This window comes from Lissotriton vulgaris, chromosome 2_1 (genome assembly GCF_964263255.1).
Source record: "Lissotriton vulgaris chromosome 2_1, aLisVul1.2, whole genome shotgun sequence".
In the NCBI taxonomy this organism is placed as follows: domain Eukaryota; kingdom Metazoa; phylum Chordata; class Amphibia; order Caudata; family Salamandridae; genus Lissotriton; species Lissotriton vulgaris.
The window spans coordinates 751,362,419-751,390,333 of record NC_141687.1 but is presented as its reverse complement, the minus strand read 5'-3'; the positions used below and the strand labels follow the sequence as shown (position 1 = coordinate 751,390,333).

Here is a 27,915-nt window from a genome sequence, read left to right as displayed (position 1 = left end):
CTAATTTTCATAGAAAATCTTCATAAAAAATCACTGCAGAATTTGTCTTGGAAAAATGGAGGTCCTCATTTATGGAATTTTGAGGTTGGGCAAAGCAGCAAGGCATGTTGCAGCGCTATCCTAGGTCAAAGTGAAAGGGCAGGAATGCATCTTCTTTAAGCAATACGGTGCATTCCTGACCTTTCTCCCTGCGCTGGTGCAGATTTGGCAGCCTAGTGCCAATGTAGACACCCTTGCACCATGCTACAAGGGTGTCTCCAATAAACTTATTTCTCCTCGTTGCGCCTCACCTCAGGAGGCGTACAGATTTGGCACTTCCCCAGGTTTCATTGACCTTGTAAATCTCAGGCAGCGTCACATTCTATGGGTGTTGTGTGGGAAAACCCAGTGCAACACCTATGGAATGCTTACCGGTCACCGAGTAAGGTGACACAGCCATTTGCGTGGGCCGCCTTACTCGTGATTCATGAGGCCACTCAAAGCCATGCAGGGGGGCTTTGTAAGGCTTCATAAATCAGTTTGAGATCCCTGCGTCATGCATGTACCACTTTACGTGGTGGAAAGGAAAAGTGATGCAGGGCTTTCATAAATAAGTTCCTGGGTCCACATGGTTGAACCCCATTCAGTGATTAACTCACAAGAGGCAGATTTAGGTGTGGCGGTACCATCGGGAATCATTAACTCTGGTCTCCTTGTTCAGCTTGTTCACCACATCTAGATAAATCACACTTGTAATTGGATTCATATAGGAAATGAACAAATGGAAATTAGAAAAATAATGTACAATTTAGTTGTGCACCTCGTGGCACAATGCATATATGTAGTTCTTTCTACTACACTGACTATATGTACAGTATTATGCAAGTAGTAGTTATTCATATATGTTGATGCTCCATTATTTGCACATCATAAATTGTATTATTCTTCAATCACTCAAAGCAATAATGGCCAACCTCTGGTGTCTAAATTGTATTTAAACAGGTTATTCCTTCACAAATAAGATGCCTGCATCAACAAAAAAGAGGGTTGTTATCTTGCTATATGATAGACGTATATACGGTGACCATATTTTCTGAGTGAAAAAACGGAACACAGCCATTGAAACGGAACCAGGACTATGTTTTTGCCAGGGCCGGGTTATGGTCAGAGGAGGACTGCACGGAAAAAAAAGAATAATCCCCTCTTGCGATTAGACCCAGTAGCAGGAGCAGCCTGCTATTGATCCTGGCATCGGGTGATGTGACACCTATTCACCTCTCATTTAATCTTTCTGTACTGCATGAATGCGATGAGGCAGCACATCATGCAGCTTTTTAAACAAGTAAACTTCTATGGTTTTGTGAACAGAGAGCTCCTTAAACTGGTAAACCTTTGTTCCTGGTGTTAGGAGAGAGTTGATGGGGTTAAATGCATCTTTTTGGGCTCACCATAGCATCCTAGTTTGTACCCAGCCATATTCAAATCAGTCTTGACCATGCTCCCCATGCTAACAGTCCAGCCCTAACTGCCAGGCCAGGCCCTCCCTGAATCGAAAAACAAGCATCCTGGGACCGGTTCAGGGTATCACTTCATCAGCAAGCTTAGCTTGAATCCAGTGGCATAGCTAGCATGGGACTCACATCTGAACATACCCTTCCAACTCAGGGCGATTATAGCAATGCAAATAAATAATGGATGGAATGCTGAAATTGTCAAATATTCACTCCCAGTCACAGATCTGAGTTAAATCCATCTTTTTTGCTCACCATGCAACCCCAGTTTAGACCCAACCATATGCAAATCAGTCTTGACCCTGCTCCTCATGGGAATAGTCCAGCCTGAACTGCCAAGCCTGGTCCTCCTTGTATGAGAAAACACCATGGGACTGGTTTCGGGTTATCACCCCTCATCAGCCAGGTTAGCTTAAATCTAGTGGCATAGCAAGCATGGGAGCCACATCTGGGCTTACCCTTCCCATTTAGGGTGACTATAGCAGCACAAAAATATGATGGACGGAATGCTGAACATTGTCAAACATCCATCCCAATCACAAATATGGCTTAAAGCCATATTATTTTTGCTCACCATGCCACCCCAGTTTGAACCCAGCCATATGCAAATTAGTCTTGACCCTGCTCTCCATGGGAACAGTCCAGCCCGAACTGCCAGGCTAGGTCCTCCTTGGACCACAAAACAAAAGCATCCTGGGACCGGTTTCGGGGTATCACCCCTCATCAGCCAGGCTAGTGTGAATCAGTGGCATAGCGGGCATGGGATCGAGGTCTGGGAAAACTCTTTCCACTTAAGGAGACTATAGCAACACAAAAGTATGATTGACAGAATGCTGAACATTGTCAAACGTTCACCCCCAGTCACAGATCTGGGTTAAACCGATAGTTGTTTTGCTCACCATGCTGCCTCAGTCAGGACCCGCCCATATGCAAATCAGTCTTGACCCTGCTCCCCATGGAAACCGTCCAACCTGACTCCACAGCTTGTTACATCACTTAGAATAACCCTTTACATCTTTCACTCATAACCTTAACAAGTCTTGGCCAACTCAATAATCAAAAAGGTTAGGCCAGAACCTAAGGCTACCAGGAGTTGGTTCAGTGTTGACTCCAACAACCAGTAAAGGTGGGAATATAATTCATGGTTGAACAGGCTGTATAATCAAAGTTAATCTGTGCCCAAAGAGAATTATGAAAAGGAGTCAGAAGAGGATATTTGCATTGTAATTGTAATGTGAAAGGAGTACACAGCAAAAAGGCCCAATGCTTTGGTACAACTGTAAGAAAGCTACAATTTGTGTCATATTTACATACGAACAGGAAAACTGTAAATCCAACAATGCATTATAACAACAAAGTAAAACAAATGAACTTTCAATAGAAATAGATGAATAGCCATAGCCTGCCACAAAGACAAACAGAATGTTCTTCCTAAACAACAGACATGAACAGAAATTAAATATCTACGATGCCAGTAAAGGCAGTATGCCAAAGAATTCACACTGACTCTGACTTGTGCAGACTAGAGAAGGTGGTCATTTTTAAAATTGTTTGAATAACTCTGTGTTTTTTAAAAAAACTTAAACCTACCTAAACAGCCGAGAGCGTTCTTGTGCATACGCCGGCTGCAACGATTCCACACGCCATTGTAGCGAGAATTCGGGCCACACCCACCTCACAGGCCACGCCCCCGGGCTGACTATTTAAGCGCCAAACCGAGCGCTGTTTAGCAGACCTGACCAGGACTCCGCAGGCATACGCCGGGAGCTGTTACAGACCGGATCATTTTTAAAATTGTTTGAATAACTCTGTGTTTTTTAAAAAAACTTAAACCTACCTAAACAGCCGAGAGCGTTCTTGTGCATACGCCGGCTGCAACGATTGCACTCGCCATTGTAGCGAGAATTCGGACCACGCCCACCTCACAGGCCACGCCCCCCGGGCTGACTATTTAAGCGCCAAACCGAGCGCTGTTTAGCAGACCTGACCAGGACTCCGTGTCCTGACCAGGACGCGTGGCCTTTTTTTTACAGACCGGATCATTTTTAAAATTGTTTGAATAACTCTGTGTTTTTTAAAAAAACTTAAACCTACTTAAACAGCCGAGAGCGTTCTTGTGCATACGCCGGCTGTAACGATTCCACACGCCATTGTAGCGAGAATTCGGGCCACGCCCACCTCACAGGCCACGCCCCCCGGGCTGACTATATCATGTGCTGCCAGAGGAAGCGCAGCGGACGAGCGCAGCGGGAGCGCCGTTTGCGCGCCGAAGGCGCGCCTAAGGCAAGCCCGTCTGCGCCCGTCCGCGACCGACCGGGACCAGGGGCTCAAACTCCTACACCCTCCACGCGCCACAGACAATGTTACACAAGTAGTAAATTGAGAGACCTCTGTCCCGTCATACCTACCCTCTGTCATCATACAATGGAGCCACTAGACCTAGGTCCATGCCCTCATTGTTCATTTAGAGGTAGACGCTTAGCGCCAACTGCCCTTAAACCTGAGGCGACTCTTGTTAAAGGGGGTCTCCTAAATTGTAGATCCATAAGCAAACACACTCTTCAGCTATGGGATCTCATATTGGAGGAGGACTTGCAGATACTGTTCTTAACGGAGACCTGGTTGGGAGAACACTCTGATCCAGACATAGTGAACACTATCCCACCAGGCTACACCCTCCACAGACTTGACAGGGTAAAAGGTAGGGGAGGCGGTATCGCCATCATCGTCAAACACCCGTTCGCGTGTGTCTTAAAGCTAGCAAAAATTGATGACAGCGAAGCAGGCGAATTCAGCATTAAAATGACTCAACATGAGAACATCTCGGGCTTCCTAATATATAGACCCCCTGGGTCCCTGGGCAACTTCCGTAGTAGCCTACTAGAGGGGGTTGCTCAGACCGCCATCAAACACAAAAAAGTTTTGGTGCTGGGCGACTTAAACTTACACCTAGAGGATCAAGGACAGAAGGAAGCAGAAGATGTTCGTCTGGTCCTACAAGAACTACAGCTTAACCTGCTAAGTGTCGCAGCCACACATCAAAGAGGTCACTGTTTGGACCCCATTTTTGCAAGCTGGGATATGATAAAAGTACTCACCCCTTGTCAGCTCCCGTGGACTGACCACTTCCTGGTCCCATTTCAGTGCTTCTACCACACTGCTAGGACCCTTGATAATGAGAAAGGAAACAATATGAAACGCAAATGGAGACAATACTCCAAAGAAAACTTTATAAACGCCATCCAGAAAGCACAACCCCTTCGGTCCATGGATAGTGACCAGGCGAACAAAGATTTTAATCTACTTGTAACCGCCACCTTAGATGAGCTAGCTCCCATGTGCAAGGGTAAAAATAAAGAGGGCAGACAACGCACTGCTCCATGGTTCACTACAGAACTACAGCAAATAAAATCGAACTGCAAAAAGCTTGAAAGGACCTGGAGAAGGAACCCGAGTGTACAAGCAAAAAACAATTATAGCTTAGCTCATCGGAGCTATCAGTACGCGGTGCGTAGAGCAAAAGCCAAATACTTTCAGACGCGTATTGAGGATGCTGAGAGCTCCTCGCGAGAACTGTTTAGGATTTATAAAGAAATATCTCTTGTTTCTAGCTCCAATACTCCTACTAAGACTTCCATGGAAGGATGCAATAAAATTGCAGACTTTTTTTCCAATAAAGTCAACAAAATCTATGCCTCCTTCTCCCAACAACCAAAAAAGGGTATAGACTTTGTAGCAGACAGTTCAATGACAGCCCCTAATTCCTCACTACGAAATTTCGATGTCCCTGTAGCTGACAAACTAATAAAGATCTGTCGAAGTGTGAAGTCTGGGTCCCCTAATGATCCGGCCCCGGCCTGGGTATTCTCAGAGGGTCTAACAGCCCTGGAACCTCACATTAGACACGTCCTACAAACCTCCTTTTCCACTCAACAGGTCCCAATGGAGTGGAAAAAGGCCATAGTACTGCCTATAAGGAAAAAACCAACCGTAAGCCTGGAGGTACTGGAAAACCTCAGACCCATTTCCTTATTGCCATACGTGGCGAAGGTGGCTGAGAAGGTGGTTAACGCTCAGCTCACAGAGCACCTGGAAAAATGGAATGTACTCCACCCCTCACAATCAGGATTCAGGGCGGGCTACTCCACAGAGACGGCCCTCCTAAGAGCTACTGAGACCTTAAGAGCAGGGGCAGATGCAGGTCATACCATGGCCTTGATTATGCTCGACCTAAGTGCGGCTTTTGACACCGTAGCACATTCCATCTTGCTACGGTGTCTACAAGAAGCCGGGGTCGCTGGTCCTGCGCTGTGCTGGCTGCAATCGTTTCTGACGGAAAGATGTTTCCAGGTACAGCAAGGGACGGGCCGCTCAGTGGAGATGTCACTAGACCAGGGAGTGCCTCAGGGCTCTGCTCTGAGTCCCACTCTTTTTAACCTATACATGGCCTCACTAGCAAAAGTTGTACATTCCTATGGGGTGGAATTGGTGTCGTACGCTGACGACACCCAGCTGCTTATTTCTCTATCGCAGAACACCTCCAACACCCCTCACAATTTTAAATCCTGTATGCAGGCTCTAGCAGAATGGATGGATGCCCACTGTTTAAAACTAAATGGCTCTAAAACAGAGGTGCTGGTGGTAGGGGGAAAAAGTGAAAACTGGTCGGATGAGTGGTGGCCTTCATGTCTGGGCCCTACCCCAATACCATGTCAGGAGGCTAAGAATTTAGGGATCTGGATGAATCCTACTCTGTCATATGATGGCCACATCAGGCGTCTTGTGGGCAAATGTTTCGGAGTACTAAAGACTCTAAACAAGACCTTAGACCTCCTCCCCCTATCGGCCAGAAGGACACTAACGCAGGCACTGGTGACCTCGCGATTAGATTATGGCAACATCTTATTCCTTGGGGCTACCGATGGCAGCATAGGTCGCCTACAAGTTATACAGAACTCCGCCGCCAGACTGGTGCTAAGAAGACCCAGGAGAGCCAATTCGAAAATGGCACTGGATGCGCTTCATTGGCTACCTGTGAAGAAACGTGTGCGGTATAAGTGCCTTCTCTTCTGCCACCGTATCGTCTGGGACAGGTCACCGACTTACCTAAAGGATTTAGTCACCAGATACGAACCAACTAGAACCCTCCGCTCGGAGGGCGCTGGACTGCTGACAGTCCCTAGGATAAAGAAGGCCAGAATGGGCGGACGCTCCTTTGCACTCCAAGCAGCTCAACAGTGGAATAAACTTCCCTCTGCACTGAGACTGGAGAGCAGTGAAACACGGTTTAGGGCTTTGCTTAAAACTCATTTATACTCTTTATAAATTCTGGTAGTTGTCTGCTGATCCAGGGACAGTGTCAGCGCGGGGACACGCCGCGATGGCGTTACTGAGCGCTCTATAAACTCTTTATTATTATTATTATTATTATTAAAAAAGGAATCTTTGAGTACCATTAACTATGGGAACACAGAGGCGGTAAACTAACCCTCCTCAAAATACCATAGACCAAATGGACATCCCATCAAATTAATCACAAACCATAAAAAAAACAATAAAAGACAATGGCTGAATTGTGTTGACTTAAAATTCACTCTTTTTGTAGCACTTCTTACTGGTATTTGATAATATGAGGTATTTCAGAGTGCTAACCCTTTCTGTGGAAAGACCTAAAAACTTAACATGTTGTCTAGCCCAATTTGGCCATTACCTGTGCTTGTTTGAAATAATAAAAAGATTTGTCTGCCTTTTTTAATTGCAGTCGTGTGCCTTATGTGTATTATATAACACCTCCAGCCAGTCCTGACTTTTCATCCAACAATGCTTTGCATTAGCAGATGAGGCAAGGTTCCTTGGCAGATTGGTTTCCGCACATACATGATAATTAACATTATATGTCTAAAATAAGATTTATGGTAAAATTAAGCATAATAGTTAGCAACTTATCCAAGGGCTAAGTGAGTGTGTTCTGAGATTTGAAGATATTCAGTATGGAAGCAAAATGCGGGATTGAGACCAACTGACAGGTAGCCGGATGCCCCCCCCCCCAACCAAATTATGATGCAACTGCTGTGTAGGCAGTCAGAATCATAACTTTTCCATTGCGGCTTGCGCTGTGACCCAAAAAAGGCACCTACACAAGCCGCAATGGAAAAAGAGATGTTTACAAACATCAATGCCCCGTGTGCCAGTCACGATTTGATGCCTCGCACGCGTGGGCATGAATTTCTGGGCAGTATTCCCACCTGGGGCCATAGCGGAGACTAGCTATGGACCCCAAAGTCCCATTGAGGATACCTTTTCATGGAGGTCGTACCACCATGAAAAGGCAGCCGGATTGGGCCATCATAATCCCTATTGAAGGGAAAACAAACCGACCGACGGCCCAACGGACTCCTTGAGCCCGTTGGAAGCACTGGTTAGTCCATCCGACCGATACTGTCTGACCAACCGCATCATAATGCGGTGGTTGGCACGTGGCCCCCGATGTTGGACAGATCGCCACCAACCACCTGTGGCTGGCGGTCAGTCCAACATTATAATCAGGCCAAAATGTTAATAATAACCTATATTGTGCAAGTGCCAGCAATGTGCCAGGGGTGGACAATGTACACCATCATGCCATGAAAACAAGTAAGTATCACCTTTAGGACAATGTCAGCATTTTACCTTGGGCAGGCACCAGCATACAGTGAATGCTCACAATATGCTAAGAATTATCACCATTATGCCAAGGCCAACACACAGCAATAGGCAGGCATCATCATTCCTTGGATGCCCACAATAAAGCACATAGAACCACCTTATACATTGGCCAATATTTAACCATGAGTAGGCACAGTATACAATCAATCAAACTCATGTGCAGATGCACACATGCAGACACACGCATGTACACACAAACACATCTACAGGCATATACTCAAAAAGGCACAAAAGCACCAACTTTCTATATTTTTACTAAATAATACCTTCCAGTGGCTGGTTGAACTGCATGCAGCCCTCTGAGGCTCTGTCTCATGATCTTCAGCTCCTGCTTGCCTTTTGTTTTTGGGTTCTGCCAGAGTAGAGCTTATTTGAAGTCTTACAGGCTTCTGCCCTCATTCGCAGAGTATTGTGCAACAGCGCACTAAACCCCTAAAAAATGTGCCTACCTGATATGCGTAGTTTGTACCTTTTTTCCCCCTGCAATTCTGAGGTTCTGGAGATCTATACCCCTTCAGCCTTTCGGCGGGAAAGGGGAAAAAGAGTTAAGGCTACACTCCTATACCAGAATTGGTAGGCCACCACTTTCTCCCACATTGATAATGAGAGGCAGACCCATTTCAGGTATTCATGGTAAACAATGACTGCATAAAAGAGTGGAATTTTGATTAAAGAATGCAAAACAGTTCTATGTATATCATGAAAATCTGGCATAGATCCATCTCAAAGTATGATATGCAATGCGCCTGTGTAAAACTTGTAAGGAAATGGCATTCCTTTGACTATGAAACAGATACTCTGAACCAGTTTCCTTATCGCGCTGCGCAGAACTCAGCGAAGTGGTCTAAAACCTCTGTTGGGCTATGCCAAGTTCCGCGAGCGAACCGAGCTACTCAGCACACCCGTTCGCATTACATTTCTATGTTGTGCACAGCACAAAGCATATTTTCACGCCGGAAATTGCTCGTGAACAGCACCACGCAGTTCACAAGGGCATTATCATTTTGTTTTCTGTTCTGTTCATTGTTCTGGGCCTGTTTTTCTAATCCCTACTTATTCTTTTCATTTCCCGCATCTAACTTATCTACCCCTTATTTTTATTTATTGTATTAGTGTGTTTTTTTGAGTCTGTATATTTTATGTTTTTAAAATGTTTTCACGTTTTTTTATGACTTTTTATTTTTCCCTTTACTTCCCTATTTCTTCCTTCATTCCTTCTTTTTCCTGTTTCTTTTCTTTTTTTTCCCCATCCAGCACCATGGCAGAGCAGGGCAACCAGGGGCCGGTGGCACCAGGCCCCACCTAACAACCAGCTGCTGCCGCTTACCTAGTGGACGGCTGCGCTGCAAAGAGTTGCAGCCCTCCGCAATCTTTTGGGAGGTGAACACTAATTATTTTCCTGCAGCACCACCTCCCCTCCATGCTGGTGGTACACAGACAAAATATCGATTTTTAAATATCGATATGCAAAAATATTGAAGTTTAAATATCGATGGGACAAAATATCGAAGGTAAGTAATATCGACAGTCTTAATATCGATATTAGTATGATATCAGTAATATCGAAGTTGTAAATATCGATGTCAATAATATCGAAATTAATAGATGTTACTAATATCAATTTTTAAATAAATTTAGTGTATATTATATTGTATTTATTATGTTTTATTATTTATTTTTAATGTAATTTAATTAAATATTGTCTTTTACTACTGTAGCGGGTTGTGGGTTTATAGGGGAATAGGGTGGGAAGTAATTTAATTATGTTAAATTAATTATTAATTAGTAGGAATTATTAATTAATTAATTGAGAAATAATTTTTAATTATTTTTAATTAATTGATTAATTGATAAATATGTTCTGTGGCGGGTTATGGGTTTATAGGGGAATAGGGTGGGAAGTAATTTAATAATAATTAATTAATTGATATGTTTGTACATATTTTAATTAATACTTAATTGGTAATTAATTTCTATTAACTAGTTAATTAATTAATATAATTTTGTACATATTTATAATTATTAATTAGTTGGTAATTAATTAATATTAATTATTTAATTACATTAATTATAGTAATTTTTTTATATATAATTTATTGTTATTCTTACTTAATTAATTGGGAAAAATAATATTAATTATTAAATTAAATTAATTACAGCAAATGTGCTAATATATTTACTTTATTGTTATTGTTAATTAATAATTAATTGGTAATTAAATAATATTAATTATTTTGGGTAAAGGAGTATTTTTAGGGTTCAGGGTCAGTTTTCAGTTTTTGGGTAAAGGGGTATTTTTAGGGTTCTGGGTCAGTTTTCAGTTTTTGAGTAAAGGGGTATTTTTAGGGTTCAGGGTCAGTTTTCAGTTCATGGGTAAAGGGGTATTTTTAGGGTTCAGGGTCAGTTTTCAGTTTTTGGGTAAAGGGGTATTTTTAGGGTTCAGGGTCAGTTTTCAGTTTTTGGGTAAAGGGGTATTTTTAGGGTTCTGGGTCAGTTTTCAGTTTTTGGGTAAAGGGGTATTTTTAGGGTTCTGGGTCAGTTTTCAGTTCATGGGTAAAGGGGTATTTTTAGGGTTCAGGGTCAGTTTTCAGTTTTTGGGTAAAGGGGTATTTTTAGGTTTCAGGGTCAGTTTTGGGTTTTTGGGGTACAGGAATATTTTTAGGGTTCAGGGTCAGTTTTGGGTTTTTGGGGTACAGGCGTACAGGGTAAAAACAAAAAAATATTACATTAAATCAAATAAATTACATGAAAAAAATTAAAATTACATTAAATTATTAAGTGTTTTATTTATTTTAAATGTATATGTATTTGTTTTAATTTTGTTTTAATATTTTTATTTAATATTTGTAAAATTATATGTATTTTAAAATTATTTTTACATTATTATTAATACATTTAAAAAAACAATATTTTTGATTCCGATATTTTTGTACTACGATATTATTTTTTCGATATTTTTGTACTTACCTTAATGAAGATAGGATTCCGATATTTTTGCTGTCGATATTTTTGCTCCGATATTTTTGCATTTCGATATTCTGGCTGTCGATATTATGTCAGACATTCCATGCTGGTAGCAGGCAGCAGGCTTTGGAGTGGGTACCCCCTGCAGGACCTTTGGCTGCATTGGCGGAGGGTACACAAGTGTGTGCACTGCTTCACCCAGGCCCAACACACCCAGCAGCAGCGAAGGCACCGCTGGGCATATATCCTGGACCCGAGCAGGACCTGCTCGGCCAGCTAGGCGTCAACATTGTGGTGCTCGGTGAGTAATTATTATTTATTTTGTTTGTGTTCTACAGTGCCAACAATTGTTTTTCCGATTAGCAAGCTGCCCAGACTCAGAGGTTAGTTATGTTTAGTTTCCATTAAGAATATTATGTGATCCAATTTGAGCTAGGCAGCAAGTGCAGGTGCTCAGCACTACCTAATCATACTCATTAGTGCTCGCTTTGACTGCTATTATTTAAGAAGCAATTACAGACTCCTCTTTCCTAATGTCTATTAGTGATATCAGTGAGTTAGTGTTTACTGTGACTTTCTTTATGTAGCTCATACAGACCCAAGCAATCTCACAGTGATGTGTAGAATGCATTTATGCACTGCAAAAAAGGGAGACTGAGTTGGTCCATCAAGGGGATTGAGAAATGAAAATAGTATCAAAGATCATTCATTGCAATTCAGTAGATCCAAATGTAGTTTTTGTTAAGGACATTTTGAATAAGGAGATAAGGATTAGTATGGCCAACTCAAAGATAGTCAATATTATCAATACTAGTACTTTAGAGGATCTGATTTAGAAAAGAACAATGTTGCCGCATTAGCCAGACATAATTTTGTGGAAATTAACTGAACCACTAATATATATATTTTTTGTTGTTCTTCTTTTTCCTACATCAGCACCCAAGGGCAAGAAGAGTTGCAGTACGGAGGCGGGTCTGGGAGGAACTGGTGACGAGCACCGACCACCAGCGCCTCTGCCGAGGGCTATGCAACCTCAGGAAGTCCTATTATCTATTATTATTATTACCCTAACGTTTGCCTCTGCACACTATTTTATAATACTTTTAGTTTTGCCTTGTTTACTTTTTTTATACTGCCTCATTTTTGTCCCAAATCCTATATCCAGTTTTTGTTTAATACTCGGTATCTCTGCATTATCCTTTTTTTCATATTCCATGGGGCATTTTTGTAGCTAACTTTCTCCTACCCATACTAGTCTGTAGTTTTCCTCTGCTTTGTTAGTAATCTTTCCCTCTCCCCTACATATCTTGTGGGTCTGTAAAACTGGGAAATCATTTTTGGGAGCCTACTGTCTTCTGTGAAGATTGCAGACCCAAGTAAGCTAGTTTTATAAATAATATCCACTATGAACGTTTTTTGAGAATGCTTTCTTTTCATACTAATGCTTTAACAGTTACCGAGAGAGTGGCCATGGTCATGGACCACCCCACCCACCCCAATGTTGTGCTATGTAATTCATTTATACAGTATACCAGCAATAGGGCAGCATAGCTGGAAAGTATGAGGTCACATTGTATTTGCCAACCATCACCATATGTCATTGACCATCATCCAACCCCTTCATTGCGCTTCAATGGCTCAGAGTCCTCATCATAGACTATAGCTCTGCCCCTCAATTCCGATAATTTTTGTTGGCTTCACTACCTGGCTTATCTAACATGGTCAACCAACAAAAAAGGTGGCATGTCTGGCATCTAAAAGTGTGTAATATTTGTTTCTAGACAGGCCACCAGTACTGGCTCAAGTTCCACTGCAGGAGAACAGTCGGTTGGAGGCGGAGAAGCAGCATCAGGAACGAGTGATTGTAAGTCACATTGCTTGATATTGACAATTTTTTTTCTACTTGCTAGCTACAAGGGTGTCGCTGTGACTCGGGATTGTGAACCCCCTGCTTTAGCAGCTACAATGGTGGGTGAGTTCTTATGGGCTCCTCTTTCTGCAACTCCTCAAAAGCTCACATAAAGAACGCTAAAAATGATGCCTTGATGGAAACAGGAAAGAACAGAAGGTTAAAAGATAGGATGGGTGAAATGGTTATTGAGTGAAAGGATGCGTGGGTGGGTATTGGGTAAAAGGATGGATTAGTGGAAGGATGGTTGAAAAAAAGGGTAGGTACTGAATGAATGGATTGGAAATTTGTGCGGAAGCCTGGATGAGAGAAGGTAAAGCTTAAATCATGGTGGGTGTGGGTGAATATAGAAGAATGAAAGGCTAAATTAATATTTGCTTTGGTGAATAAGCAAGGGAGCTCTTCTGAAGAGGGGCATGCTGCTCATCTACTTCGCTTACTTGGTTTTATGATTATCACAGCTATGGTTCAAAGTGGGGGTATTTTGATTTTTAGTCTACACTTTAGACTCACTGTATTTGTTAAGCAAAGCAGATATGTAACCCAACCATCATCATTCATCACCTCCCATTTCGCCAATCATGACCTAAGTGCAGTATGGTTCAATTCATGGCTGTACATTGTGCATCTGCTTCAGTTAATGCGGCATTTACAAGGTTTTCAATGCATTGCAAACCAAACACACTCAGTCACTTCTTAGTACTTCACTTCTTTATTCTTTACTAAGTTCTTCTATCCCAGCCTACCAAAAAATTGAAAAATGTAATTCTTGGCATGTGCCACATTTTTATGACCGTGTGAAGTGAATCCTAAATACATTTCATGGTTTCACGTAACAGATTTACACCTATTAAAATGTTTCCCTTTCAACTTTCATCAACTACAGTGACTGAATAAGCCACAGCTTAGTCACCTGACAATGATGAGTGGCGCCCCACTATCCTATGGAAAAACCTCTACCTACCCAATCTAATCTCTCTACCTTACCCTGCAGCAGAATAATTCAAGTTTCCTTTCCTTACTGCCCAGGGAATTCATTTGTTGAAAATAATTTGTGGTGTAGGGGGAGCCCAGGGATAAACTGGGACAAAGTACCTGATTTCAAGTTCAGTGTATGGAATACTCGGCAACGAACGTGCCAAATACAATCAATGCATCCCATTCCTTTCCTTGTAGTGCAGTGCATCATTTTCCCCACAGTTTACTTCTAGCATACAGGATATCCGTATTTTATACATGGCATGTGTGGCATAGTATCTTATTTATTATTCAACAGTCTCTTTGGAGTCTGGGTACAGTGTGAAAGGCATTTGGAGAAAAGCAGAGCCATTGTAATTAAAGTAAGGTAATTATCCACCAAAGCTGCCCCAGCTGCAGTCTGCATACAGTAGCAAAGTACCCGACATGCTGGCTAGCATGCCTCTATTAATTTAGTACAACAACTTTTACTCCATAGTGCATAATGTCTCAATCATTAACGAGATGTAACTTATTTTTATTTTTCCACACAAAAAATTGGTAACAGTGCCACCCAATATTTAATTTTAAACAAGTGTTTACTCAGAGCATTGTTTACAATTTGCATTTTTTCTTTTTGTTTTTCCTCTTGATATAGCTACTCCTGCTGGTCCGCCACCACCACTGACTAGGCTGGAGGTAGCAGCCTGGCTGCGGCGGCAGAAGCTGGAGACCATCTAGTCAGAATATCGGCAGCTAGTGGCCCTGGAGGAGGAAGAGGTGGAAGTAGCTGCCTCTGGCCCAGGTCCCAGTACAACAAGCCAGTCACAGACTCCAGCCTCCCAGCCATTACATCGTTGGAGCCATCGTCAGCTATGCTCCTCAACTGACACTGCTGCCAGCCGCCCCACTCAATCAGGGTTTGCAGCACTTCCCCTGGCAGGGGATTGACCATTTAGAGAGCCATGTTGTGACCCATTTGGGGAGGATTCTGCAGAGTCTGGACCACCCCGGACCCAAATTGACGATGCCCTCTTCTAAGCCCTTTTTTAATTTCTTTGTTTTGGTTGGAGGGACTGTTTTGTGGGTGGAGAGGGTGTGAAGGGTGTTGGTACCGGGTGTTTTGGACTTTTTCTTTGCACATTTGTTGGGGATGTGTTGATTTTTTGGGGGAGAGGGGCATGCCTGTTGAGGGTATATAGAGTGGGATTTCTTGGCAGTAAAATATAGAGAAGAAAATATATTTTTTATCATACTTTATGCCTGAAGTTGTTTTTTTTGTTGTACTTTTACTTTGCACTGCTACCTTTTTAAGGAGTCTTTTAAAAAATATTTATTTCTGAAAGTGTTTGCCAGTTAGGAGGGTATGCTGCCAGTGCCTATCTTGCCTACAGTAACATAGATAAACAATTACTTACTTATCTCAGCTGCAGTACAAGCTAGTTATGTACATAGGGAAAAATGTATGATGCTCAAATAGCGCCTCGCAAATTGCGAGCATTTTGCAACTTGCATTTTGCGAGGTGCTGTTTTGGATGTATAACAGTGTGTAACACACTGTTAACGATACCCAATGGGGTTGCAAATGGAGAGCTCCTGAATATTAATGAGCCACTCGCAATTTACGACCCCCTTGGGAATGGCAAGCCCTCCTAGGGATGGTGACCTGCTGGGATCAGCAGACCCCCATGTCTGGGAATTCTTTTAAATAAAGCAGTTTTTTTTAAATGCAGACCGTTTTCCTTCTTTTCCTTATATCTCTCGTCCCCTTGCTATCTTTCTACCTCTCCCACACTTCTCATCCTAGTTGTCCCAGTCTCTCTTTCTTCTATTTGGCTATTCTCATAGTTTCTTTCTCTTTTTGTGTCCACACTTGTTCTCATTAATGTTATCTCTCCATCCTTTTATCTTTACAGTTAAAGCGCTCCCTCCCAGAATATCTCTTTCTGCAATCTTTTGTTCTCCAATTCTACCCTGATCATTTCCCTCTTCTTCCCTATTTTCTTGCTCCCTCCCTTCCTTTCTTCTCCTCCTTCCCCCTCTGACACAATCTCTTTTTAATTGCTTGCTAACTCACTCTGACATTGTAATTGATTATAATGCTGCATTATTTGTTTAACAACCTGCCTCCTGAGGCCCTACAGTACGAAAGTGCTCAGAATGCAAAATTCAGCGGACGACCAAGTGTTGGTCCAACATCACACAGCATGAGGGGGAAGCAGGGGCTGAACTCTCTTTGGGTGAATCAAAGCCAGATGATTCACCAGCAGCTCATTACCTGAGCACATGTGTTTTCCCTTTGGCATATTGAAAAAAAATATTCAGATCCCGGAGGCACTAATTCTCCTGGGGGATATGGCTGGTGAGGGTAGATCTGGGGAGGGGTGAGTAAGCACAATATTGTGTCTGTCTGTAATACAACTGGTGCTCCTGTAAAGTGCTCCGATACCTTTGGGTCGACTTTGACCTATATAAAAAAAATAGAAAAAAAAGAAAGAAGTGTTAGTGCCCACATGGTAAGGTGTGCTCGTGATGGAGAATTCTGAGGCAAAGGTAGTATGTATGCTACCAGGCCATCATTAACCCATTGCGGTTGCCCAGGGGTCCGATCGAGGGATCACGACTTCATAAAAGGGCAGAGGTTAACTAATAATAAGAATGCACCACACTGTGGACCCCTTCCATCACGGTGACTTTGCAGAGGTGAATATTAACACTCATTGTACAAGGAATGTCTGGCTATTACCTTCTGCTTCCATTTGGCCCCTTCAACGCTAATATTCTGCTCCAATACCTAGAGTAGAAACGGAAACCACTTCTCCCTGCAGTCTGCATGTGGTGCATTTTTGCCTCTCACCCTAAGTGACATGCAACTAAACATCCGGTCTCTAGTCTCTGCTTAGGCCGGAGCAATGGACGGTGAGAGAGGGGAAGATGGCGATTCTTCCTCTAAAGTATAGCTTTAGAATGACTGAGGAAAGACTACTACCTCCGTGACATATCAAAGAATACCACATATTATAACAAAAACTAGCAATAGTAAATTATTCTGAGCAATGGTGAGCATGGAATTTGGAAACCAAAGTTATGAAATTCTCAAGTCAGAAAAAATCATGTACTCAAACTCTGTTCTTTGTAGTAGGCAACCTTAAGTGTTTTGTTTATGCATAACAAACTCCTGAATGATGATGTTGATGTTGCGGAATTACGTTCTTACTTATGCACGGTTGGGTAAGTGGGGCTGGTGTGGGCTATTACTCGGGTAATAGAAGATTCTGCAGTGAATTGATGTTGCATTTAACCACATCCGCCCCACAAATTGTAGGATCTATTTGGTGTAAATTAATACACACCTCCAAAATAATCACACAGCCTGGGAGAAGAGGGTTAGGGGGTTGATGAATGGATGTAAAAGGGGATTTGGGGAAAGGTGTGACAAAAAGAAACATAGCACAAGAACAATATTTATCAGGGCGATGAGCAGCACATAATCATCATCAATCTGTTATGAAAGGAAACTATGGACTGAGTATGACACAGTTCAGTTGAATGCATTGCAAACAGTACTTCTGCTCCAGAAACCCCAGTGATTAGATATCTATTATTTTTTGCAAAGAAAGAAGTTCAACAAGAAATATTTTAAGAGTTCAACGGTGGCACAGGCTTACTCAGTCTGGGAAGTAGAGTTCATCCTCAAACTTAGGTGATTAACCCAGAAGTTGGCCAGTTAACACACTTGATTCTGAATAATCCTCCTCCTCCTCCTGTGCTGTTTCAGGAATGGTGTAATTGTGTAGTATGAAATGTTGGTTCTTTTTGATCATGATCAATCTCTCCAACGTTTTGAGGCAAGAGACTGGTCCTTCTTACTGTAACAACTGCTCTAGCTGTACCAAACACACACTCAGCAGACACACTGGCTACAGAACAAGCCAGATATATTATTGATGGCCTGCTGAGCTCTGGCCATTGGCGGATCTCCCATAACAATACATCAATGGGTTTTGATCCACATAGACCTCTTTTGGATCATCCAGATACTCCTTAAAAATCCTCTGAATAGTCATTGTGCTGCCACTTGCTCAATCTCTTTTGCCTTTGCCTCTGCAATGGACTTTAGACTTGCCACTTGAAACCAAGCCAATGAAGAGGTTGGGTTTGATTTTTCTGCTGCTGGTGTTGCCTGTGCGCTTGCTGCTGGTGTTGGCTGCTGTGAGACAAGACTGCCCTCTCTGGAATTTGAAGGCAGCACCACAAAACTGCAGAGGGAACTTTGAAGCTTTCTTCTTCCAGGTCTCCAGTTTGCTCTACAATCCACCTCTTCTATTTTGAAACATCCCCTTCAGAAAAAGGAATGAAGGTGCGCATAATATTTTTGAACCGTCGATCAAGTAGTGGGGCACAGATGTATTCTTTGGACGAGATGATGTAATTTGTAAGGGTGGGCGTAGTTGGCAGAGTACTTACTAAGCGGAATTCCAGGAAGTGGAACAAAGCTCTGTGAGTTCCGCAACTACACTCCGTCGGACTCCCAATTAATAAAACAGAAAGCTCATATACTTTTAGTAATATAACAGGTATCTATGTCTTTACATGCTAAAATGCACATAGTCAATTCCCATATGTGAAAATGAAAATTTAGCAAGCAGTGAGAGAGGTGATGATTTTGGGATCCTCCCTAACCTAGGAAGAGAACCAAGCAGATACCTTGAAAACAAGGAGCACATCTTGCTGAACGATTTGGTGGTAGTCCGATACTTTTAGGGCCACCCCAAGCACAGTTATGGGCAAAAATACAATCCCAACAAAAGGCCCTGCAAAGTATTATGGGACGAGATTAGCAGTGGGCAGTGAATATTATAGTATCCAATATCATAATAATTGTACAAAGAGCTGCAGTTCAACTAGTCATTACTAGGTGTCCCTCACAAGTCAAATACAAAAGCATTGAAAGTATTACATCAAGCTGCAGTTCCACTAGTCATTACTAGGTGTCCCTCATGAGTCAAATGCAAAAGCATTGAAACCCTTTTATGAAGCTGCAGTTCCACTAGTCATTACTAGGTGTCCCTCATGAGTCAAATGCGAAAGCATTTGACTTGAGGGGCACCTAGAAACGACTAGTTGAACTGCAGCTTGATGTAATAATTTCAATGCTTTTGCATTTGACCCGTGAGGGACACCTAGGAATGGCTAGTTAAACTGCAGGTTAGGGGGGACCCCAAAATCATCACCTCCCTCATTGCCTGATATTTTTCATTTTCACAGTTCACTTTTGTGAATTGGTTATATGCTTTTTAGCATGTAAAGTTGCTTTATCAAAGCATTTGTGGGTGCAGTTTAGTAGCTGACTCTAGAGGAATGGAGTTTTTGCCTGAATTCTGTGTATTTAATGGGATGCGTAGTTAACAAATCTCTGCAAACTCCGCTAGAGGAGCAGAGTTCATTGGCCAGGGTTAGTAATTTTGCAGCCTTGCATTACAAGCTAAGCAAAAGTTTAAGCTCTCAACCCAAGGCATGCGCATCTGGGTTTTTATTCACACCTGCGAGTGCGAACCCTTCAGACTCTGTCTTTGGTTGGTCCTGTTGAAAATGCTGCAAAGGGATAGCTTGGCTCATCGCTCTGTCCTCCTTGCTTACTTCCCATGTGAAAACCTTAAAAGGGAGTAGGATCTATGTCAGGCATTTGACTAGGCATTAAGCATGGGCGGAAAATCCGTTTCGCTCGCGGATTTTGCGGATTTTCGGTAAATTCGCAATCCGCGATATTCGCGAATCTCCCGCAAAATCCGCAAATCCGCGAGCAGTGGATTTTATGGCTTGCTCGCACTGTTCACGTGAGTTCGCGGCTTCCCAGTACAACTTCGCGCCCCGCGAATAAGCGCAAAATTGCAGAAATACGATCTTAGCAAAACTGAAACTACTTACCAGGTTCAAAAGTTCAGGCTCATCATTAGTAGCCATTTCCTGTAGTGCTTCCTGAGGGGCCCCTCTAGAGTTCAGTTGCCAGTTGCAACTATTATGTGACCCTGCTCTGAACCTCAGAATAGTTACACATATGCCACAAAGGTCCTGAATTACAGCTAAGGGAGACAAGCAGGAGCCAGGCTGGAAGTTCAAATCCATTAATCAGCCCCTAATTCATTATTGTCAGTTGGGGCAGGGCAGGTGTTGTAACTAATTTTGCAACAATGAAAGCACTTAGCAAGTGCAAAAGATCACTAATCAGGAAGCACTAAGGAAGCAGGTGCCAGCTAAAAAAATATTCTGTGACACATTAATCAGCCCCAAATTAATTCAGGTCACTTGAGGCAGGGAAGGTGTGCTTGCGTTGCCACAATAATGTACACTGACTGGACAACCAGAGGGTGCTGTGATGAAACAGAGGGTGGCATGGGTGGGCCAGAGGGTGGCATGAGTAGTCAGAGAGTGGCAGTGATGAAGAAGAGTGTCCCAAACAGGCTGGACACGTAGAAACAACAAGTTCGCGAAACTTGCGACCCGACAGGTAAGTTCGCGTTTTGCGAAATTGTACAAAACCCTCGCGAACTGGCAGAAACCCGCGCGAACACAAAAAAAAAAATCCGCAAATTCGCGAGAATTCGCGGATTTTGCAGATTGCGAGTTCGCAAATCCGCAAAATTCGCGAACGCGAGATTCGCAAAATTCGCCCATGCTTACTAGGCATCATTTGTCCATATCCATGGTCATAGTTTTCTCAATTACATCCCCTCCTCTTTGAATGACCTAGTCATTGACATGTCTGTACTGCTCAAAAAGACATTGCAACATGTAAGTTCCAACGTGTTGGCACATCCTAAATCAGGGCTTTAAATGGTACTCTATAAGTATTCTGACTAATCCGCAACTGCTTCTGGGCTTCAAAATAATGGCTGAAATGAGAGCAGATTCTACTGCAGGTGGTCAGTATGTTGCTGACTATGTCTTCTTTTTTGAGAAAATCTTCAACAACCAGGTTGATGCAATGTGCCAAACACAGGACCCTGAAATAGCCACCATCTGCCACGGCCATGGCTATGTTTCTGCCATTGTCTGTGGCAACACATCCAATTCTGAGACCTCTGGTTTGCAGCCATTCAGACACCTTGCTGTTAAATTTGTCCAAGGTGTTTGCAGCTGTATGTCATTTTTCCATGGTGAACATGGCTACATTTGCATGCCGCCATATGCTCTTAAAACTCTCTTCCGGGCCAAGACTTGTGGATAGCTTTTGCTTTACCACCGCAAAAGAGATCCAGTGTGCAGTGATGCACATGTAATCAGTCATGTGACAACCGGTCCACATGTCTGTCATCAGGTGAATGGTGTTAACAACACTTTACTGCATAGCTTGTTCAACCAATTGCAGCACATCATGATATAGCACTGACACAGCAACTCTGGCAAAATACTAGGTCTGACTTGGAAACTTTCATTTCGGGCAGATGGCTGTCACAAATTCTACAAATCACACTCCTTCCACAAAAGAAATAGGTAGGAGGTCCAGCCCTAACATTTTAGCCAGCTTCCCAGTGTACAGACTTGCTGTTGGGTGTTTGGGGTCCAGGGGCTCCTCCTACCTGAATAGGTCCATAATAGTAGCCTGGATTTGCGTAGGGATGTCACCCTCTTTTTTCTCATCACCACCCACCATAATTGCAGATTGCTAATGCTTCCCAGCTCTCCTCACCTTCACCACCACAAACATACTCATCTATTTTTTTAAGGTGCCCCTCCCGCCAGATTGCATGATGTTTTTCCATATGGGTTGTTTGGCCTCCAGTACCATCATGTGAACCAGGCTTACCTCGAAGAGCACTTGTGTGGCAAATGGCACATATTGCAATGTTCTTCTCCTGTTTGCTAATGTAAAAAAAGTCAATCAACTGGCGAGAAGTACTTTCTTACAGTGCCACTGCCAATGTCTGAAGAAGAACTTGAGGTAGGTGGGTGTGTCATTGATTGCCTCTCTGCAGTGCATACTTCTACTGTAGTAGGGGTTGGTACAAGTCTCAGCTGGGGCTTTGCATATATGGGAGCTGGCATTTCTACCTGTGCCACATTCCTCATAGCAGTTTGAATAGTGATGTTGGACTTCTCTGTGCCTGCTTCCACAGTGACTAGCTCGTCGTCATCGTCATCCTCCTCATTGTCCCCTTCCATAATTCTAAGGCTTTCTGGAACTTTTCTTTTCCCTTGCCTCTCCTCGGGTCTCCTAGACTCTGCCAGGGTCCACCTCATGTCCCCCTATCATCATCAGAAGTGGTACTTCAAGAAGATTTCCTTACTGGAGATCTGGGAGCCAATGATTCTAAAAGAGGATGTTCTTGCTCAGCAGGAAGCTCGAACTCCTGTTCTGCCTCAACCTCAGGAAGCTCTACTATTCCTGGTTGCAGCTGTTTTCCACTTTGCTCTGTTTCCTGAAACAATTGGGTCCTACTTTTCAAAAAGGACAAATCATATTCAGCGTCACAGCTCATCGGCATTGCCATGATTGCAGTGGCTGCCTCACTGACAGACATGGTCTTGGGTTTAGGTTGGGGTGGTGTTGTTGATGAGGTAGTAATGCTCCCACGTTCCTCCCCGGAGGCCAGCCAGGCAGGCACACAGCAAGCCTATGGCAAAAACACACTGGCTACATGCACAAAATGGCCACCAGCCACATGGTCAAAAAACAACAACAAGCAAGGAGGCAAGGGGAGAAAAGAACACATGCAAGCCTATGGTAAAAACACACTGGCTGGGTGCACAAAATGGCTGCCAGCCACATGGTAAAATAACGGCGACAAGGAGGCTTGGGAACAATGAAAACATGCAAGTCTATGGCAAAAACACACTAGCTGGATGCACAAAATGGCCACCAGCCACATGGTCAAACAAAAACAGCAAGCAAGGAGGCACGGGGAAAAAAGAGCACATGCAGCTCTATGGTAAAAGCACCTGAATGGATGCACCAAATAGCTGCCAGCCACATGGATAAACAACAACAACAGAGAGGAAGGATGCACAGTGAACAAAGGAGACATGCAAGCCTATGGCAAAAAAAACACTGGCTGGATGCACAAAATGGCTGCCAGCCACATGGTCAAACAACAACAGTGAGCAAGGAGGCATGGGAAAGAAAGAACACATCCAAGCCTAAGGCAAAGACACGCTGGCTGGATGCACAAAATGGCTGCCAGCCACATGGTCAAATGACAACAGCGAGCAAAGAGGCTTGTGGAACAAAGAACACATGCAAGCTCATGGCAAAGGCACACTGGCAATGGCTGCCAGACACATGGTCAAACAACAACAGTGAGCAAGGAGACATGGGGAACGAAGAAAACATTCTGGCCTATGGACAAAATCTACACAAAATGGCCAAATTACAAGTAGAAAAAAGACAAATGGTGGCCAATGGCAAGCACACTTACTGGATTGAAAAAGGAGCATGGTAACACTGAAGAAAACTGTAGCAATGCCAAAAATTAAAATAAACTAAGCTATAAACTCACATCCTCCCAAGGCATCAAATGTTTCCCCACATATACTCTTTTTCTACACAAAAATATTTGAAATACAAAAAAACCCAAGACATTCTCAAATTCAATCCAATGCCATCCCAGCCCTAAACGATGTTTTAAACTAACATGTACCAAAGAAACAGTTGTTTTATGCACCCATGACTAATACAGGTCTTGGCCTACTGACTGGATAGCCTGTTGGCAGACTAGGCCACATAGTACAATAAATACATAATGCAAATTTAACAAGCAGGGAGACAATTTACCTTACTGTGCAATGTTGTTACTTTATAAAAGAAGAAAAATTAAATGCAAAAATATATTATGAAACTGCAGGCCACCCACCACAATAAATGTGAATAATTAAATAAAAGTACAAATCAATACTGGTGCATGTACTCTATCAAACAAACAACCTTGTACAGGAGTTTTTGAACTTACTTGTGATTTTGCAACACAATATCCTTAAATCCAATGGTATATATGCAGCAGGCAAAGTGAGTGATCCTTTAAGCTCCAAATCCAAATAAAAAGTGACCAGGAGATGGACAAAACGCTGTGAGGAGCTTGCTGGACAGGAATATGATGTTGGAGTCTCTGGGGCACGTCCTCTTTGTTGAAAAAAAATAAAAAGCTCCACACTAAAAAACAATTTGAAAGGTATGTTGGAGAAGAATATTAAATCAAAAACATTTTTCCACATAGATTTAGCTGCTTCTCAAGGACACAATCTTCTTGGGGACCTGCCACGGTCACTTACTCACTCACTGCGTCATAGAAAAAGGCACCATAAGTCATTGGTGTCAAATCTTGCAAGCAGTGGTGTGCGGCTGGCAAATCTGGCGGGCGCTCATGAGTGCCTGGCAAGTATTTTTGCGCTTGCATGCACTTGTACAAGCAAATCTCGATTGCACCAACTCCAATAAATTCCTACCCGAGGTGGAATGCGGAGCTTAGCAGGAGCTCCGCATTGTCCGTAGAACGCAGAGTTACTGGATACCGCAAACTCCGTGAGCGGAGTGGAATTGTATGCCCAGGCCTACTTATCCATTTCAATATGTTAAACTGCCTATGCAACAGCAGTCTTTAGCTTAAAATTATTGTTGGAATGTTGGAATACGCAATGATCTACACTGTGGTAGAGGTGGGTGAGCCAACGAATTAACTAGGGTGAGCCCAGCCAGAGTCGAGCCAAGGGTGGCGCTGGCTCTATCACCCCATGCATGAGCCAAGTCTTGAAAATATTAAACTTGTAAGAAAGATTATGCTAGGCAGCGTGGTTAGCCAGCCAAGATGGTAGATGCAATGTAATAAGGCTCTGCATCTATACCCCACATAAATATAAATAATCCGGCTGCTGAAAGGTGCGGGATCCTTCCTAGTACTCGGTGCACTGGAACCTGTTTGTGAACCAGCTGACTGCTGTAAGATAAAGTTGGATGAGTCCCGGAGGTATAATCGGGCCTAGACCTCTCAACTAGTGGAGCCTCCATAGTGTAGAAGCACTGGAAGCACACAAAGACATCCACCTGCTGCAGAAAAATGAGGAAGCACAAGCATGAAATCTGACACATGTGCTCAGGGCCAGCAACACGTTGAGATAATCAACACAGAAGTGAGCTGTTGCAGCACTACCCTGAATAGATATAGCACAGGATAGACTAGGAGGCAGGCCTCATTGCACCCCAACCACAAAGCGAGCAGCCTTCACATTGGTCAGGCCTTACTAGTGCCACATTGCAGATGTCGGCGTAGCGGAGAATATGCTTCAGGAAACAAACGCCAAGATATAATCAACTGCTGCTGCTTAGTAGACACTCGAGTGGTCATTAATTAACCCATGCTGATAACTGAAGGAAGGATAACTGTAGATAGCTGCTGGAAACAATTCCACATGGATCCTAGCAGGGATAGTACAGTCAGCAATAGCTGGTGTTATGTTATGTTATGTTAAAAATTCTTATACCGCGCACGTTCACCGAAACGGTTTCTTGGCGCTCATAACAGATACGGCAGTATCCCTCATATGCAGCTGTAAAGAGGAACGTCTTCAGTGTCCTACGAAAACATTCATAGGGGAGACAGTGACGAAAATAGGAAGGGAGGGAATTCCAAAAGGTGGGGGCTAAGAAAGAAAAGCGGAGACCACCGTGTTTCTTACGTTGAATTTGGGGGATGCACAAGAGATTATCAGCAGAGGAGCGTAGGTTGCGAGTTGGTATATACCGCTTTAGGCTGGATGAAATTAAAGCAGGTGCAAGATTGTGAAGAGCTTTGAAAATAGTGCATCCAAGTTTGAAGGTGCAACGTTTGGCCACCGGAAGTTTGTGCCGGTTATAAACCCTATATGCCTTTGGAGCAAAAAAGTGTCCATGGGTCGTCTACAATCAAACACCCCGCAGTCGGCTATGCACTCAGATGTGGACAAGGCTTCAGATACAGAGGGCATCAAAACCCAAGAGCCCCGACACTCATTGCTAGCCACTAAACTGGACTCTGTCCTAGCAGCATTTGAGAAAATAGGAGCCTCACTAGACCAAACACGCACATCTCTGGAACCCAAAATCTACAGTCACATCTGATTTTACGCTTCTGAGGGACGACCACCATAAGCTGGCTGACAAAGTCCATCCTAAGGAACTTGCTCTAAGAAATCTACAACCAATGGCCCACAGCATGCGGCAGCAATGCAGGACCTTTCTAGACCGAGTGAACATTTTGGAGGACATGCAAGGGTGCTTGCGCCTCAACAATGTGATGGTGGTGGGCCTTCCGGAAGGCAAGGAGAGACATGACCTGTAGCCTATGTTAAGTGCTGGTTGAGGGAGCTACTGCCAGAGAGTGCACTGCCGTCCCAGTCCACAGTGGAGCGAGCCCACATCGTACCGGCCCGCAGGCCAACTCTGGGGGCCAAACGGAGGCCACTCCTATTCAAAATGCTGAACTAAAGGGACAGAGATACCATCCTGAGGGAAGCACGCAAGTTAAACAACATTAGGATCCAAAATGCAAAAATTATGTTGTTACCTGGCAGGTGCAGAAATGGCTGCATTTTTGGCGTGGTGAAACTCCTGCTCCGAGAATTAGATATTCGTTACTCCCTGCTGTTCTTCTTTGATAAGCCATCAGATGCCTGGGACTGGTTAGAAGAAGCTGGCATAGTGACAGGACACAAACCATATAATAAACTAACGACACCCCAGTGAGACAGAAGGGGACAGTTCCCAGGCAGGGGCAGAGGTCCAGGCCGCCCTGCCCTTCTGTTGGCAGCTCCTGACCATGAACAAATATTAACAGAGAGACTGGAAGCCCTCCACGTAGTGACAACGATTCGGTCCTCAGCACAGTGTTCGGACCAAGAGGCAGGGTCTCCCAAATCACAGAGTGAAGATGATTCCACTCCCACATGGTCTGAAGATCTGGACTCCCCAACGCTTGCCATTTGTCACGCCGCAAACATCAGATAAGGTAATGTGAATGGTCACAAGAAGACAGAAAACTGAACTGCATCACACAATTCTCAAATACAGCAATGGAGCGATCCCATGTTAGGTGCTTCATACCATACACGTAACACAGGTGATGGCTTGCTTCATGGGTGGGCCAGGGTGAGGTCTGTGCAGAACATGGCGCTCTACCCCACCTGATGGTCACACACTACCCTCTATGGGGAACACCTGGCAGTCCAGTAGAGCATCAGGGGGGTGGACTGATATCAACAGTGCACAGTGCGCAACCGCATAGCTAGACACGTACGCACACAGTAGTTGCCATGGTTGGGCAGTATTGTTTGGGCAAACTCGTGTTGTTAGTTCACCCTCATAAGATTTTGCAGGTTGCACTTCAACTCCCAGTTTTATTTTTAAAACCCACGGAGCAGTGCCCGATCACCTGATCCCCCACTATGCATACAAACCTCCCTATTGCGATAGGGCAACACACCCTTAACATGACCCATGCGAATATCCTCACATGGAATGTGCGAGGAATACATATTTCTGCACATAGATACTCCATATGTTCATACTTACAGCACAGATCCACCAGCATAGCCCTCACCCAAGAAACTCATCTGACTCAAATAGAGGTGGATCGCCTCTGCTGGTACTGGCGAGGACAGGAATATAGCACTAATTACTCTTCCCAGGCTAGGGGGCCTTGGTGTGGGTGAGAGCAGGGGTTCCTTCTGTGGTAGAGACAGTAGAGACCGATGCGCAGGGCAGATATGAGTTTACAAAAGTCAGGCTAAATGGCCATAGTCTCCTTATTGTATCTGTTTATGCTCCCATGGCTGATAGGCAGCAACTTCAATTCAGTATTGGATGTGGCGTTGGATTGATCATGCCCTCCTCTGAGGTACACAACTGCTGCGTCAAATGCACAA

The 27,915-nt window shown here is 43.6% G+C and overlaps 1 protein-coding gene across 1 annotated transcript in view; it reads left to right on the top strand.

The window, feature by feature from the left end:
- The window catches only part of ABCC8 (ATP binding cassette subfamily C member 8), a 1,237,886-nt gene that overhangs the window by 1,030,165 nt on the left and 179,806 nt on the right, over positions 1-27,915 (top strand). The window lies entirely within an intron of this gene.